Source organism: Trachypithecus francoisi, unplaced genomic scaffold, assembly GCF_009764315.1.
Source record: "Trachypithecus francoisi isolate TF-2019V2 unplaced genomic scaffold, Tfra_2.0 Lachesis_group6, whole genome shotgun sequence".
NCBI classification, from domain to species: domain Eukaryota; kingdom Metazoa; phylum Chordata; class Mammalia; order Primates; family Cercopithecidae; genus Trachypithecus; species Trachypithecus francoisi.
In genome coordinates, this window is record NW_022681471.1 from 99002586 (window position 1) to 99016957 (window position 14372).

At 40.7% G+C, this 14372-nt stretch overlaps 1 long non-coding RNA gene across 1 annotated transcript in view; it reads right to left on the bottom strand.

Annotated features, from left to right (window-relative positions):
- Positions 1-13187, bottom strand: part of LOC117077545 — a 69529-nt gene extending 56342 nt beyond the window's left edge. The window contains exon 1 of the long non-coding RNA XR_004434797.1: positions 13121-13187. This is a non-coding gene — a long non-coding RNA (uncharacterized LOC117077545). The remainder of the gene's footprint in view (positions 1-13120) is intronic.
- Positions 13188-14372: the final 1185 nt, after the last annotated feature.

The window sequence follows — 14372 nt, forward strand, 5'->3', positions numbered from 1 at the left end:
TTAAGAGACCTGGCAGCTTCTGCTGTTACTCTTGTGCTGCATCCCCTGTTTTTGAGACATGGTCTCACTCTGTCACCCAAGATGGAGTGCAGTGGCGCAATCACAGCTCACTCCAGCCTCGACCTGAGCTCAAATGATACTCCCACCTCAGCCTCCTCTCAAGTAGCTGGAATTACATGCATGCACCACCACATCCAGCTAATTGTTATTATTATTTATTGTAGATACAGGGTCTCACTATGTTATCCAGGCTGGTCTTGAACATCTGGGCTCAAGCATTCCTTCCACCTGGGCCTCCCAAAGTACTGGGATTATAGGTACGAGTTGCTACTTTGACTCACTATGTAAAGAAGTCCAGGCCAACCACTTAGAAAGAGAGGCTAAAAAAGGGGACCAAGTGGAGGAGGACTGACATGCCCAGGGATCCAGACACTTGAGTGAGGCCATCTTGAACTTTCCAGCCTACCATCAGGTGATGCACCCACATGAGTGACCTAGCCAATCACATGTGGAGTAGAGATAAGCCATCCCTCCCAATTCTTACTTGCAGGTAAACCCAGTCAGGGTTCCATTCTCCCTCCTGCCTGTTTGTTAGTGTAGTGGCCTCATGCTCATTATTCAGGAGTGATGAAAAGTAGCTATTCATAGGCCTCATTTCCTCTTCTTTCTGGGCACACAATTATATTTCTCAGGCTCTCTTGCAGTCAGGTGAAGCCATGTGACCAAATGCTAGGCAGTGGACGGGTAGGGAAGTGATGCGTGTCACTTTCAGGCCTGGCCCCTAAAGACAGGGACTCTCTCAGCTGTTTCCCCTAATCCTAGCTTGGTGTAGATGAGTGACTTTGGAAGACATGTGCCAAAAATGGTGGAGCCATATAGAGCCTGTGTCTCTGAATTCATTTAGAGGGAAACCTCTCATGAATCAGAGATACCTGTTTTGGGATGTTAAGTGAGCCAGAAATAATCTACCATGTTTGAGTAGTACACATGTTGAGGTTTGTTTCTTACAACAGTTAGCATAATCTCCATCAACAAATCAGATATTTCTGACATAAACAAGGCACTTTTAGGATCCTTACATTTGGAAATGAAAGATCGAAAGAATTATTGGATAATAACTATGCACAATATGGAAAAAATTAAAACTGAAATAATTAAGCAGTAAATTAAGTAAACTCATTTGGTCTGGACAGCGCTGGCCCAGAGTAGCCTTAAATACCATCCTCCTCCTCTTTTTCTAGTTTCCCCTAACTGTCAGATCCACCAGCAGACAAAGGCCAGCCCAGGTCTGCAAAGGTCCTGACAGCTTCAGAAAATATGTCCTTCAATCCAGTGAGTCTTGGCATTCTGTCATCCTGAGGTCCAGCCATCCCCTCCTTGACTTATCTTTAATGCTGATTAGAGCTGGTGCCCAGATTAGCTCGCAAAGCCTCTGGGTCATTGTGTTGACTCCTCTTCCTCCAGGCACTTCAATCAGCCAGCAGAATTGGAATCCTTCCCAGGACCCTACATTTATTTTTGGTTAGTTGTTTTCTTATTTCCTCTCCCCTTACCCACACCAAAACTCTATACTAAACCCAAGGTTGTCTGTTGGGAGTGTAATATCCTGTCTGCCTTTAGCTAGTCCCTGTCCTTTCCCAGGAATGGGATCTGTCTTTGTGTCCCCAGCTCAATGGTTGGGGTCTTCACTAATAACAGATGTTCAGGAAACATCCTCTTCCAACCTCCAAGGATTTAACCAACTTCCGCATTTGAGACCCACATGAAAAATTCTTGAAGTAAGACGAGGCTGCAGCAACTAGTGGACACTACCTGCACATTCTGAATGGCTTTTCAGGGCAGCTGGTTATTTCCTCAAGTATACATTTCACCACTTTCTGTGGACATTGTGCTGCAGAGTGACTCATGACTGCACACTTGAGTCTGCACAAGTCCTGCCACTGTGCTAGTGTCTGAGTCTCCTTCTGCTGTTTCCAGCCTTGCCCCAGGCTTTCCACATTGTCCTTAATCATTCCCATCAATTCATCTGGCAGTCATCCCATGCAGTGTCTTTATTTTGTTACGTCTTGTGACAGTCACTACTGGTGTCTCTATTCACATCCCCTCCCCAAACTCACCAAAAAGGTTCCCTGTGGACCTTCTTGTCAGTTCCCATGTGCATGCACTATGACTCCAACTGCTTCCCACCTCAAGCATCTGTGTCTCTCTTCTTCTCTCTCTCAGTGATTTCACTAACACCAAAGAGCTCAAGCAAAGACAGCTCAGAGGAATGGGGATTTCTTATTTCCTTGGGGTAACTGTTAAGCAATGGGAAATCAGAGTCAGTAGACTACATACTCCAGGAGCTTCCTCAGTAGGCTGATTCTAATGGGTAATGTACTTGATTTAATGACGGCCCCCCAAAAGACATGTCCACCTGGAGCCCATAAATGCAAACTTATTTAGTAAAAGGGTCTTTGCAGTTGTAATTAAGTTATGGATCTTGAGGTTAGATCATCTTGGATTAGGGTGGGCCTTAAATAGCATACCAAGTGTCTTTACAAGAGAAGAGAAGGAGAGAAGACACAGAAAAGAAGGCTATGTGGTGAAGACTGAAGTGATGCAGCTACAAGCCAGGGAATGCCAAGGGATACTGGCAACCACCAGAAGCTTCTGGAGGGAGTCTCAGAATGAAAGAGCCAACTCTGCCAACAACTTGATTTCAGACTTCTGGCCTCAAGAACTGGGAGAGAATAAATCTCTGTTGTTCTCACCTGTCAAGTTTGTGGTTATTTCTTATGGCAGCCCTAGTGAATGAATCCATATATTCTACACCGTTTCTCAGAGGGTTCCTAGAAGTTTGAGCCCCAGTTGCTCACAGGGATCTTTCACCTGGTCTCTTCTTCCTGGCTTACTTTTCCCGCTCCTTCACTTGAGTTACATGGGATCTGCATCCTCATTTTAGGTCTGCTTTTGGGAGAACCAAAATAAGACATGTGTATAGTAGGGAATGCTTCTGTCAGTAACTCAAGACGTGACCATTAATAGGATTTGCTGCCCTCTCTAAAAACCTGTAGCTGTTCTATCACTGGGTTAACTCACTTTGCCCTTCTTCTCCTTTCTCCTCCTCTGCTTCTTCTTTTCCTTCTTCTTTCATGTATGTTTGGTTTCTTTCAATCAGTCATTTTTGTTTCATTCACTCCTGCTATATGGCTGGAGAAAGGATTCATCTATCCTTTAGAAAACCAAAAAGTTGGGACAGAAAAGGTTTGGCTTCCAGAAATGTTCTGAAAAATGCCACTTCCTCAGGAAACAATGAACAAACAATCTTACCTATTTTCTGTGGTACTTGCAGTTCCTTTACCCCAAAGCACCTCAAGCTATAATGGTTCAAAAGCAATTCATGATCTCAGCATTTTAGGCTTTTAAGCTTGAACTGCTTATTCCATCAAGGTCATACTGGGACCTCCCCAAACCATGTTAATCTTCCCTCTGGGTCTATTTGACCTTTGGATTCCAGCCATGTCCACCATTGGCCCAGCCTACTACTGACAGGGTCATGAGTGGGACAAATGTGTTTGTTCCTCTTCATGCATCTGAAACTGTCTTTGAGCACATTCTAAAGCAGTAGAATTTGGGTTTTAGTTGCTGACCTTCATTATTTGAGCTGCCTGCTCTTCTCTGTCAGAACTCATTGTAGATATTTAAAGTGAACTGTTAGTTTCACATAAAAGTGCAGGAAAGTTTACAGTTGGAGAGTAGTCCAAAGTCTATTCATTTATCACCTGCCATCTATTTTCTAGTGCAGTGAGAAAGATATATTTGCCCTGCTTTTATTTTGATTTGTTCCATTCTAATTCAAAAGTTTCAAGTAACCCATCTACTCTGATGTCATTTTGCTTTCCCACATGTAGAATCTTTGATTCTTGGATGGAGTGGAAAAAGACCTGGGTGAAAATCTAAAGGGAGCTTCTACTTGGATGCTTAAAAGTTGAAGTTAGAAGGGATCTCAAAGATACCTAATCCAATCACCTTCTTAAAAAAAAACAGAAAAAAAAAAGATGGGATCTCGCTATTTGACCAGGCTGGTCTCAAACTCCTGGGCTCGGGTGATCCTATTGCCTCAGCTTCCCAAGTAGCTGGGACTACAGGTGTGAGCCACCATGTCCAGCCCACCACCTTCTTCTACAGGAAAATTGAGACTCAGAGAGGTGAAATTGCTTCCCCTAGGTCAAAATGGCTAACCGTAGAGTGAGTTGCAGAACTCAGGGAGACATGCAACCCTATAGGCCACAGTGCTTTCATGACCAACTAAGTTGGGGGCTGAAAACCAATGCTCTCCCAGTATCTCCAACTGACCGGGCTAAGGTTGCTGTCTGTTGCCTACATCAGCCTTATTACTTTCTCTTCCAGCTGTGCTTTAAACATCTCTTCTTGCGGAGTCGCTATTAAATTCAATAGGGGGCTTACTTCCTTTTGTCTGCAAGTTTCCTCTGTAAAACATGAAGCAGTCAATATTTTCTTTTTCAAATCCAGCTTAGATAAACCTACCATTAACTGAACATTTTTCCTTAGAATTGCCCCGGAATGCTTTCACTATTTTTTGCCCAGTGTGGGGACAATGACTCACACTGGATATTCCATCACCAATGCCTCTGTTCACACTGAGGCCAGAGCAGAGGTTTTCTTCCAGCCTAAAATAGGGAGTACCATCCATTTGTTAAAATGAAATAAATGTTCTCTGTAGCTTGGGCTCCTGGGCAGTAGACAAGCCAAATAAATGCGGAATTGCTCTTTTTTTTCTCCAATTCTATGGTTTCAGACAGAATACAATATCTATCCATTGTCTAACACAGCCCATTAGCCACCTGGCTGACAGAAAATAATCTTAAATGGACACTTTGAAGATGGGTCAGCCCACGGCTGTTTTCTCATAGGTTTCAATCTTAATAGAAAACTATACTTAGCACTTACAGAACCTTGTCAGTCAAAAGTCAGGGACTGTGCTGTGTCACAATCTCTTTTTGCTAAGAGGAAAAGTAGCACTTGGATATTGCTATTTGTATTATCATTATTAATATTGTTTTTGAGAACACAATAATATGCCAGTTTAATTCTTTAATATTAACTCATTTTAAAAATTAAAAGCCTATAAAAATTACCAGTGGTACAACCTTTCAGATTCACTTCTCTCATCCATAAAAAGTGGACAATAATAGCCATCTGGCAGAGTTGTGAGGGTTAAACAAGAAAGAATCCATAAAATAATTACCTGATACAAAATCAGTGTTTCTTAATGGTAAAACCTTTTTTTCCTCTTAGCCATATAATCTTTCTGAAGGTCAAGTTTGCCCACTTCCCACAAAGCTCAAGGATGCCCCCTAGATAACCGAACAGGCAACCTAGTGCTTTTCTCATGACAGGATGACAGTAAATTTTGTTGAAAAAAAATGGAAACGAAGCTTGATGTGACATCCTTCCCTATGACTGAGCTATAGAACTCTGTCTCTATTGAAGGTCATTGGCCCATACAGAAAAATCAATCAAAGGCTCTGACCTGCAATGTAAATTAGCATTCTTTTAGAGGAAACCACAGGAAAGGTTGAACTCACATCATTTCAAAAATCAAGAAAAGGTAGTCCTGTTCCCAGCATGGCTGAATAAGCTCTTAAGCTGCTACTCAACTAACTCTGCCACAGATACCAACTACATGGTCTGAACAAAATACAAAAAGAAAATAACTACTTGAAGGCCCTGGAAGGCAGCAAAAATATGCAGATCCTGTTGTGGAGTCAACCTAAGGAAGCAGGGGAAAAAATTGGATGAGCTTCTGATTTTTACAGCTTTTAGTCTGAGATTAGACAATAGTAGTGTTCAGTCTGAGATTAGACAACAGATGATGCTGCAAGGGGCTGCTGAAACTCCCATAGAAAATCCAATCTTCCCAACATGAAGGTTCAGGGCAACCTGAACCCACAGTCATTGGAAAATGAGGCAAAAATCCTAGAAAGTAGTGGGCTAGAGAAGAGCGTCTAAATTCAGTGTATATACTTTGCCCAGATCTCCACCTGATCCCTGAATCACATGTACAGGGAAGACTCAAAGTATCCCAGGTAGGCACAAAAGAATTACACTGAAATTTGAGTTAGCACCTAAAAAACAGACTTTGCAGTTTGAATCCAACCAATTTAATTGTCTTCTTAAAAAGGGAAATAATCTTCAGAGGAATATAACAGAGACTAGAGTCCCCATAACATTCACAATGTCCGGGATACAGTCCAAAATTACTCACTATATGAAGATGCAGAAAAATGTGAATTACTCTCAAAAGAAAAGATAATCAATGAATTATACCCCCAAGATGACCCAGATGTTGAAATTAACAAACAAGAATTTTAAAGTAGTTGCTATTATAAATATGCTAAATGACTTAAAGAAAAATATGCTTGTGATAAATGAAAAGATAGAAAATTATCACATAAACTATAAAAACAAATAAAAATATTACATTAAAATGTGTAATATCTGAAATGAAAGTTAAGAAAAAGAAACAAAGTTTCATTGAACAACTCTTTACAAGTATATTTGCTTTATATATGTTATTTAAGGAGAAGGTAGAGTGAGGAAACAGAGACAGAAGAGGTAGAGAGGGAGGGGATGCTAAAAGGAGAACTGGAGAAAAAGGTAGGAAAAGAGTTATGACCAAGGCAGCTTCCAGAAAAAGGAAGATACAGAAAATGTAGAGAGAAGGAATACATTGCAGCTGAGGGAGCAAAATACAGGAAGAGAGACTGAGAAGAAAAGTGCATAAAATCTTAAGGCTTATAAACTACTCTTGCTTAAGTCACTGTTCATTTGGCATGAACTGGAGAGGTTTATGAAAGACCTGAATATATGGCTTCTAATCACCTTTAAAATGGCCTTTTAAAATGTCAGTTATTGCTTAATAAATTGTTAATCAAACTTAAAGAGATGCCGCTCTCAATTATTTCCTTGGCTTCAGTGGTGGAACCTTACGTCACAGTCACCCGAACAGAGGTTAGATTCTTCATCTTCACACCACACAAACCCCAGACCATTTGGGTCACATCTATCACCTGTGACAACTGTCTGACTGAGGAAATTCCAACAAGATGGGTCCTCAGAAATGACTTCCTCTCACTACCATGAGTAGGGTTGGCAAGGGGTTGCGTATCTAAGGGTTCTTAGGGTAGTTTGAGAGCCTGAGAGGAAAGCACTATCTAATCTAAAATCAACTGAGATCTTGCATATTTTCTGTCCTCCAATTCCCTTGGCACAAAACTGGCTGCCAACTAAGCCTGTCAGGGGCAATTTACAGTTTAATAGAGGATTCTGGTTAATAGACAAACCCTTAAATATTTAATGATATGATTTTGTAATGGTAGAATTTCAGAAAAAAGATAGTTTTGATTGGGAGATAAAGACTTCTCAAACAGCATAGCCCCTGTCTCCTGGGGCTGGAGACCAAGCTAGAAAATGACCAAATGACCCCAAACCACTGACAAACCACTGTCCAGCTGTGGGCTCTTGGTTCACATGCAATGAGAGCCAACTGAGCAATTTCTAACTCTTCTATCCTAGTGTCAGTTTTCAGATTCAGAATCACACATCAGATTGACATTGCTGTATTCCTTCTTTTCCATTTGATTAGCTTTCAATCCTCACCAAATATGACTATTTTCATGCTTATATCCTTATATGGCAATAATGGTCTTTCTTCCTAAATTGGATGTGTTATTTCTTTAAAATGTTTTTGATCACAAGCCATTCCTTGTTTGCTTTGAGAAGTGATAAGAATTAGTTCGTAATATCACTGATGAGGGAAAACGTTAATGGGAATTTTAGCATCAGACAACATCAGCGAAAATAAAAGGAACTTGCTAGTCTACATTTATTCACTAAACTGCATTTTCTTAGAGCCGTGAATTCAGGAAAGGTTGCATGATAAAGAGAGAATACAATAACAGTTGGCCTTGATATAAAAGCTCTTTGTGTACAAAGCAGATGCAGATCTGTAAACAATGCGAGCTTCTTTCAATAGATGTCCTAAATGAATTTAGGCTATGCTTTGCTTTGCTTTGTTTTTCAACAGAAGCAGTTTTAGCATTTTGAGGAAATTCATTACTTTCATCAATAAGAATAGACTGAGTTATGGGGTACATGAAATTCTGCTAAATACTCAAGATACTGAGCTTTTGTGGAAGAAAAGGAATATTAAGAATTTCTCTTATTGGGTCAATCAGTCAAAAACATTTTAATGACAACTTAACTCACTATATTTCAAGCTGTGTGTGTGTGTATATATATATATATACACACACACACACACACTACACATACACACACACACACACAGTATGACCTCTATTGTCAGACAAGCTGTTCCAAAGCTCTACTTTGTTGTCAAAGTGGATACAGAAGCAAGTTCTGATTGTGGAGTTGGCTCCACTCTTTCTTCTAGGACCTGTCGAGCAATTCTCATCCACTTTTTAAAAACACCTTTATTAAGATATATTTACACACTATTATGTGTTTACAATTGTGTAACTACCACCATTATCTAATTTTAGAACATTTTAATCACACCAGAAAGAAGTCCCATACCCAATAGCAGCTGCTCCCCATTCTCCCTTCCTTTCAACCCCTGGAGAACACTACTGTGCTTTCTGTTTCTATAGATTTGTCTATTCCAGCTATTTCACATAAATGGAATTATATAAGATGTAGCTTTCTGTGTTTGGTTCTTTCATTTAGCATAATGTTTTCAAGGTTCACCCATGTAGTAGCAGATATCAGTACTTCATTCCTTTTTATGACTGAATAATATTCCATTGTATGAATGTACCACATTTAATTTATCCATTAATCAGCTGATGGACATTTGAGCTGTTTACACCTTTTGGCTACTATGAATACTGGTGCTATGAACATTTGAGTACAAGTTTTTGCGTGAATATGTGTTTTTATGTCTCTTGGATAGGCACATAGGAGTGGAATTACTGGGTCATATTGTAATTTCATATTGAACATTTTAAGGAACTTCCAAACTGTTTTTCCAAAGTAACACCATCTTAACTTCCCATCAGCACTACATGAGGGTTCCAGTGTCTCCACAACCTCACTAACTTTGTTATTATCTGCCTTTTTGTTTAGTGCCATGCTAGTGGATGTGACATGGTATCTCATTGTGGTCCCCCTCCACTTTTAAGTGTCATTACTATAAATATTCCTGGGCCATCAGTTCCCAAAGGGCTTTTACCTTCACTGTGTCCCTGAGTACACGTCTCCCCTTGTATCTGGTAGCAAATCTGATGAAGAAATAATCATTTGTTCAATTTGTTCATTCATGTGCTAGACACTGGAGATAAAACAAGAGACACACAGTCCCAGTCCTCATAAAGCTCACAGTCAACAGAACAGATGGATATTTATACAAGGGATACATTATGATATGGAGAATATCTGGAGGAAAAAGCCAGAATCCCTATTGTGCACCAATAGAGGATGGCAGGAGTGAGGATAGAGTGATAAAGTGAATGGGAAGATCATAAAAGGCCCTATGAGTCAGGTTAAGAAGTTTAGACTTTAAGAACATGTGTAAAAATAAAACTTCATCTAGAGAGAGAGATTGCTTGATCAGATTTGAGTTTTTAGATAGCTACTCTGATGGAAGCAGAAATCTAGAGGATAGAGAACCACATAATGGCAAGGGTGACCAGCCCTATGGTAACTTAGCTCCTACAGTAGAAGGCATCCTTCCAGTCTCTGGGTGGACCCTTGCAAAACTGATCCTGTGTTCTTGGTCTCATGACTGTACTCCTAATTTTCACACAAATCCTATCAATAACCTGTTCTCCTTTACTCAAGGCAGTGGTTCTTAAAATGTGGTTCCTGGACCAGCGTCATCAGTATCATCTGGAAACTTGTCGGAAGTGCACATTCTTGGGCTTTCCTCCAGATCTACTGCGTCAGAAATTCTGTGGGTGGGCTTAGCAATCCATACTTCAACAAACACTTCAAGGGGATTCTCATATACATTCAAGTTTGAGAACCGTTAAAATAACTTGAGTGGGATTCCATTTTTTTGCAACTATTTTACTATTATAGGACAGAGCAGTTCCATACAAGGAGATGATACACAGTGATACATATTTAGTTATCTAATGGCTTAGATTAGGGATCTGCAAACTATGGCCCATAGGCCAAATCCTATCAGCCCCCTATTTTTGCAAATAAAGTTTTATTGGAACATAACACTGTCCATTTGTTTAAATATTGTCTCTGGCTGCTTTTGCATTGCAATAACAGAGTTTAGTAGTGATAACAGAGACTATATAACCCCCAAAGTGGAAAATATTTACTACCTGGACGTTTACAGAAAAAGTTTGCTAACCCCTTGTCTAGACTAGTTGCATGATACAGGAACATTCTAATGAGGGAGATGTCAGAGAGTCCAAGTAATAAAATACAAACACATGTGATAATAAAATCCAGTATCTCCAAGTATGACACTAGAAGGCACATTGCTTGGTGAACAGAAGCAGTTAGACCATATTAAACTTCACAAAGACCTCAATGAAGTCAAGACCAGGGAATCTCAAACTTAAGGGGACCTACTAAAATGCACATTACAACTCCCTCTCCATTATGATTCAGAGGGTGTGAATCTGAGGCTTAACTTAGGAATGTATATGTTTACCCAGTGCCCCAGAATAATCTGACACAGGTGGTTCCTGACTACTCCTATATGAGCACTGGGCTGGAGGCTGGTCAAAGGGCTGTAAACAGAGTACCGTGAAGCTGCACAGTTTTGCCCACAAAGCATGCATTGCTTTCTGAAGCTCACTCGTCTTTTCCCATCCATGTAGGACCCAAGAAAAAGAAGAAATTCTTCTTTGATTTCTGTTTTATTTGGTTTCTTGCTTTTTTCTGACCTTTAAAACCCACCCCCCAGCATAATACTTTAGACTTCTGGACACTGCCAAGCCTAAGGCAAAGAAGAGGCTAAGCTTTCTCTTACATGCCTGAGGCTCCTTCTTGTGTTCTGGGTTCCTATCTAAGGACTCACCCTTCTGGGAATGACCTTGGGTTTCAGAAAAGATTATCTTTCTTGCCTATGAAGATGTCTTGCTTTGCTGATCTCAAATGATGAGCCTTAACAGAATACAACATAATTACTGAAACATTCACTCTAAGGAAACTGACATACAGCATAAGAGTCATCTGCTTATGAGGTCATGGCATCTGGACACTATTACCAGAGAGTTGATGGGATGTGACACACAGCCAACTTCTACTACAGGACAGCCAGATGACTTAGCATGGCTTCCTTTGTGACTGATATATCCAAGCTCTTCAGATCTAGCATTGTAATTCCCTCTACTTGTCTATGTGCCTCACTAGACTGTAAGTTTCTTGAGGCCAACTGTGTCACCTTTATCCTTGTATCCCCAGCACAGCGTTTATCTTATAGCAGCCTTTCAACAAATATTTAATAAATGAACAAGTAACTGCATGGATGGTTTACTGAGTCATGTTAATCTGTTAAGCCCAAGGGTGAATATGATGGTGTTTTCTTTCTCCTGTTTAAAAATCCCATTGCATTAACTAAAGCATTCCAGCAGTATAAATAAATTTGCCAAGGTGATTGTTACATCAGAGTTTTCATGTAATTTTTTTTCTAGTAAGCAAGTGTTAGAAAAACCAAAAGCAGTATAGACTTTTAAATCCAAATTCAAGCCTGGCCTACCGAAGGCATCTACTTCATGTCCTAAATCTGGTGACCCCAAAGTGTTGTTCTAATACCTTCAGCCAAAGATAAATAAAGGGTGAAATATTTCAGTTGACAACTTACCTACATTCTAGTTGGCCTCATCAACTTAGAATTTGGTTCATTTATCAAGTTTTCTCATTTGAAGTTTGCTGCATAATTTCCCTTTTCTGAATGAGTCTTACTTGGTGAAACACTTCACTGTCAATCTTAGTTTGAATTTAGTGACTTTGAAATCATTGGTCCATAGACCAGCCATGGCTTCTAATAAGAATAAATTCTAATAGGGAAAAAAAAGATGCCTGAACAGGGAGTAGGAAGAGGGAGGGAGGCAGAAAAGAGATCATTTGTCCCCAAGTTGCAAGCACAATAGGTGAGTAAAAAGATGCCTATTCACGAAAACACTCTTTCTACACGACACCATAACAGATGATGCAGCTTAATGTAAAGGTGACCTCAGCAGCGTGTGGAAAATCAGGGGTCTCACCCTACCATCACCACTCCCTGGTTATGTGTATAATCTTAGGTATGCTGCATCAGCTCTCAGGGGTGTACCATTGTAAATGTTTCCCCATATGGTGACCTGAAGGAGTTCAAAGTTTTTTTCAAGTGTGTACTATATACTCCAATTATGCTGGTTGTCCTGCCTCTGGCCCATTCATAGACAAGCCCATTCACAGCCAGGAGTAGGACCCTGACCCAAGGCAGCCAGTACATGATCTGACATGGCCTGGCTTTAAGAGGCAAATTCAGCTGATTATCTTTCCCCCTTTATTAAATATAAACTCAGGAAACGCCAAGCTTCGCCAACAGCTTTGCGAAGGGAGCTAAAGCTGAAAAGCCATTAGGTGGAGAGAAGTCACATACGACAAGATGGGCCCTATGCAAGTCAATGTGATGAGCAGGAAGTATGAGCAAGCAGAAATTGGAAGGTAGGAATTAGTAGGTGACGAGAATGTCTGCAGAGGGAGGGAATGGAACTGACATGGGAGTTTGTCGAGCCCAAAAAATCCTGCTCTTAAGGGTTATGTACTCACTAGCTTTGAACCTTTTGTCAATTTTGCATTTCCCAAGGCCTAGCTATACAGAGGTTCCTAGGCACAAGTATCCTTATCCCACTGAGGTACTCTTGTAAGCTTACTCAATTGTTGCTTCTTGAAACCTAAAAGAGCCTAACCATAACAGGAGCCTGAAGTCTATGATCCTATGAAGTTTCACAAGGCTATATAGCACAAACTGTGTGCTAGGCACAAAAAGAATAAGATATATTAATTTAAATCAAGAGTTTTCAAACATCAAAGCCAATAGCTAGTTAAAACCGAAGCCCAAATAGATGCTGAATCTTCATACCTGTGCTCATGCGGACATGGCCACGATCCCAGTACTCTGGGCTTCTGGAATCAGGTAGGGTGTGGTTGCTTCTCAGACCAAAGGGACAGAACATGCAGGTCTGAATCAGCCACCAGAGGGAGTATAAACAAATTCACAAATAGGCTAGGGGGAGCCTCCCTTGTCACATTTCTCCTGGGTGATAAATTTCCACCAACTGTGTTCTTTCATCTGTAGTTTATCCCAGGCAAACTGCACTTAGTTGAAAGCAAGCATGGGTCCCAAACAGGGGAACACTTCGGACCTGAAAGCATCCAAGGTCAACTACATCGTGTTTTTGCAGTTTCGTACTATGTGTTGCTCAGGTAGGGGAGGGTTTCTCTTTGCAACACAGGCAGTAAAAAATTAAAGAACACTCTGTGTTCTAATGATTGTCTACACATTGTTTAGAACTGAGAACATCTTGACCCACAGAAATAATGATATAAGGAGTCTTTGGATTGGGAAGCCAGTCCTTCAATGCTACTTAATCTTTGATCACAACGTCAACACTTGTGAGAAGTGAAAAATCATTTAAAATATTGCTTCTCATGACCTAATGTACTTCAGCTCAAAAATCAAGCACCACCTCCTCCAAGCAGCATTTCTAGATAATTCTGGCCCTGGATGAAGCCAAGTGTGCTTTCTCCTCTGTGGCCCCCACCATACCCTCTGGTCCTACATGTATTTCTTTCATAGCATCTATGATACTTTATGAAACTCATGTTCACATGTCTCTCCCTACTCTTCCCCAAACCCAAGACCTCTTAATGATCTGGATGATGTATGTCCCTTTTCACCCTGGTGCCAAGCACAGAGCTTACACTTGAGATGCATTAGATGAAAGGGGATGGTGCTGAGATCCCACCATACACACTTCTCATCCTACTTTAAAGTCCCTTCCCACAATCACTCCAAGGCTCTGCCTTCCTTCTATAAAAAAAGCTTAGGTATGGGAGCTCGAACTTAAGGCAGGAGTAAGAAGACATCAAAGATACTTCTTTGTAAGACAAAGAGGACTTTTTCTAGCTTGATGAAAATGGCCAGGGTTGGGAGGAAGAAGAGGGGAAGGGAAGAAGACCCAACAGCTCTGTGGCTGATTCCTGCACTGGATCTTTTTAGAGATGGGAGAGTGGGCAGTGGCCCTGGCTCCCACAGATACACAGCTCTGAATCCCCACCTTGGCTTCATCAGAAAGGCGACTCAACATTCTGAAAAACACAGAAAGAGCCTT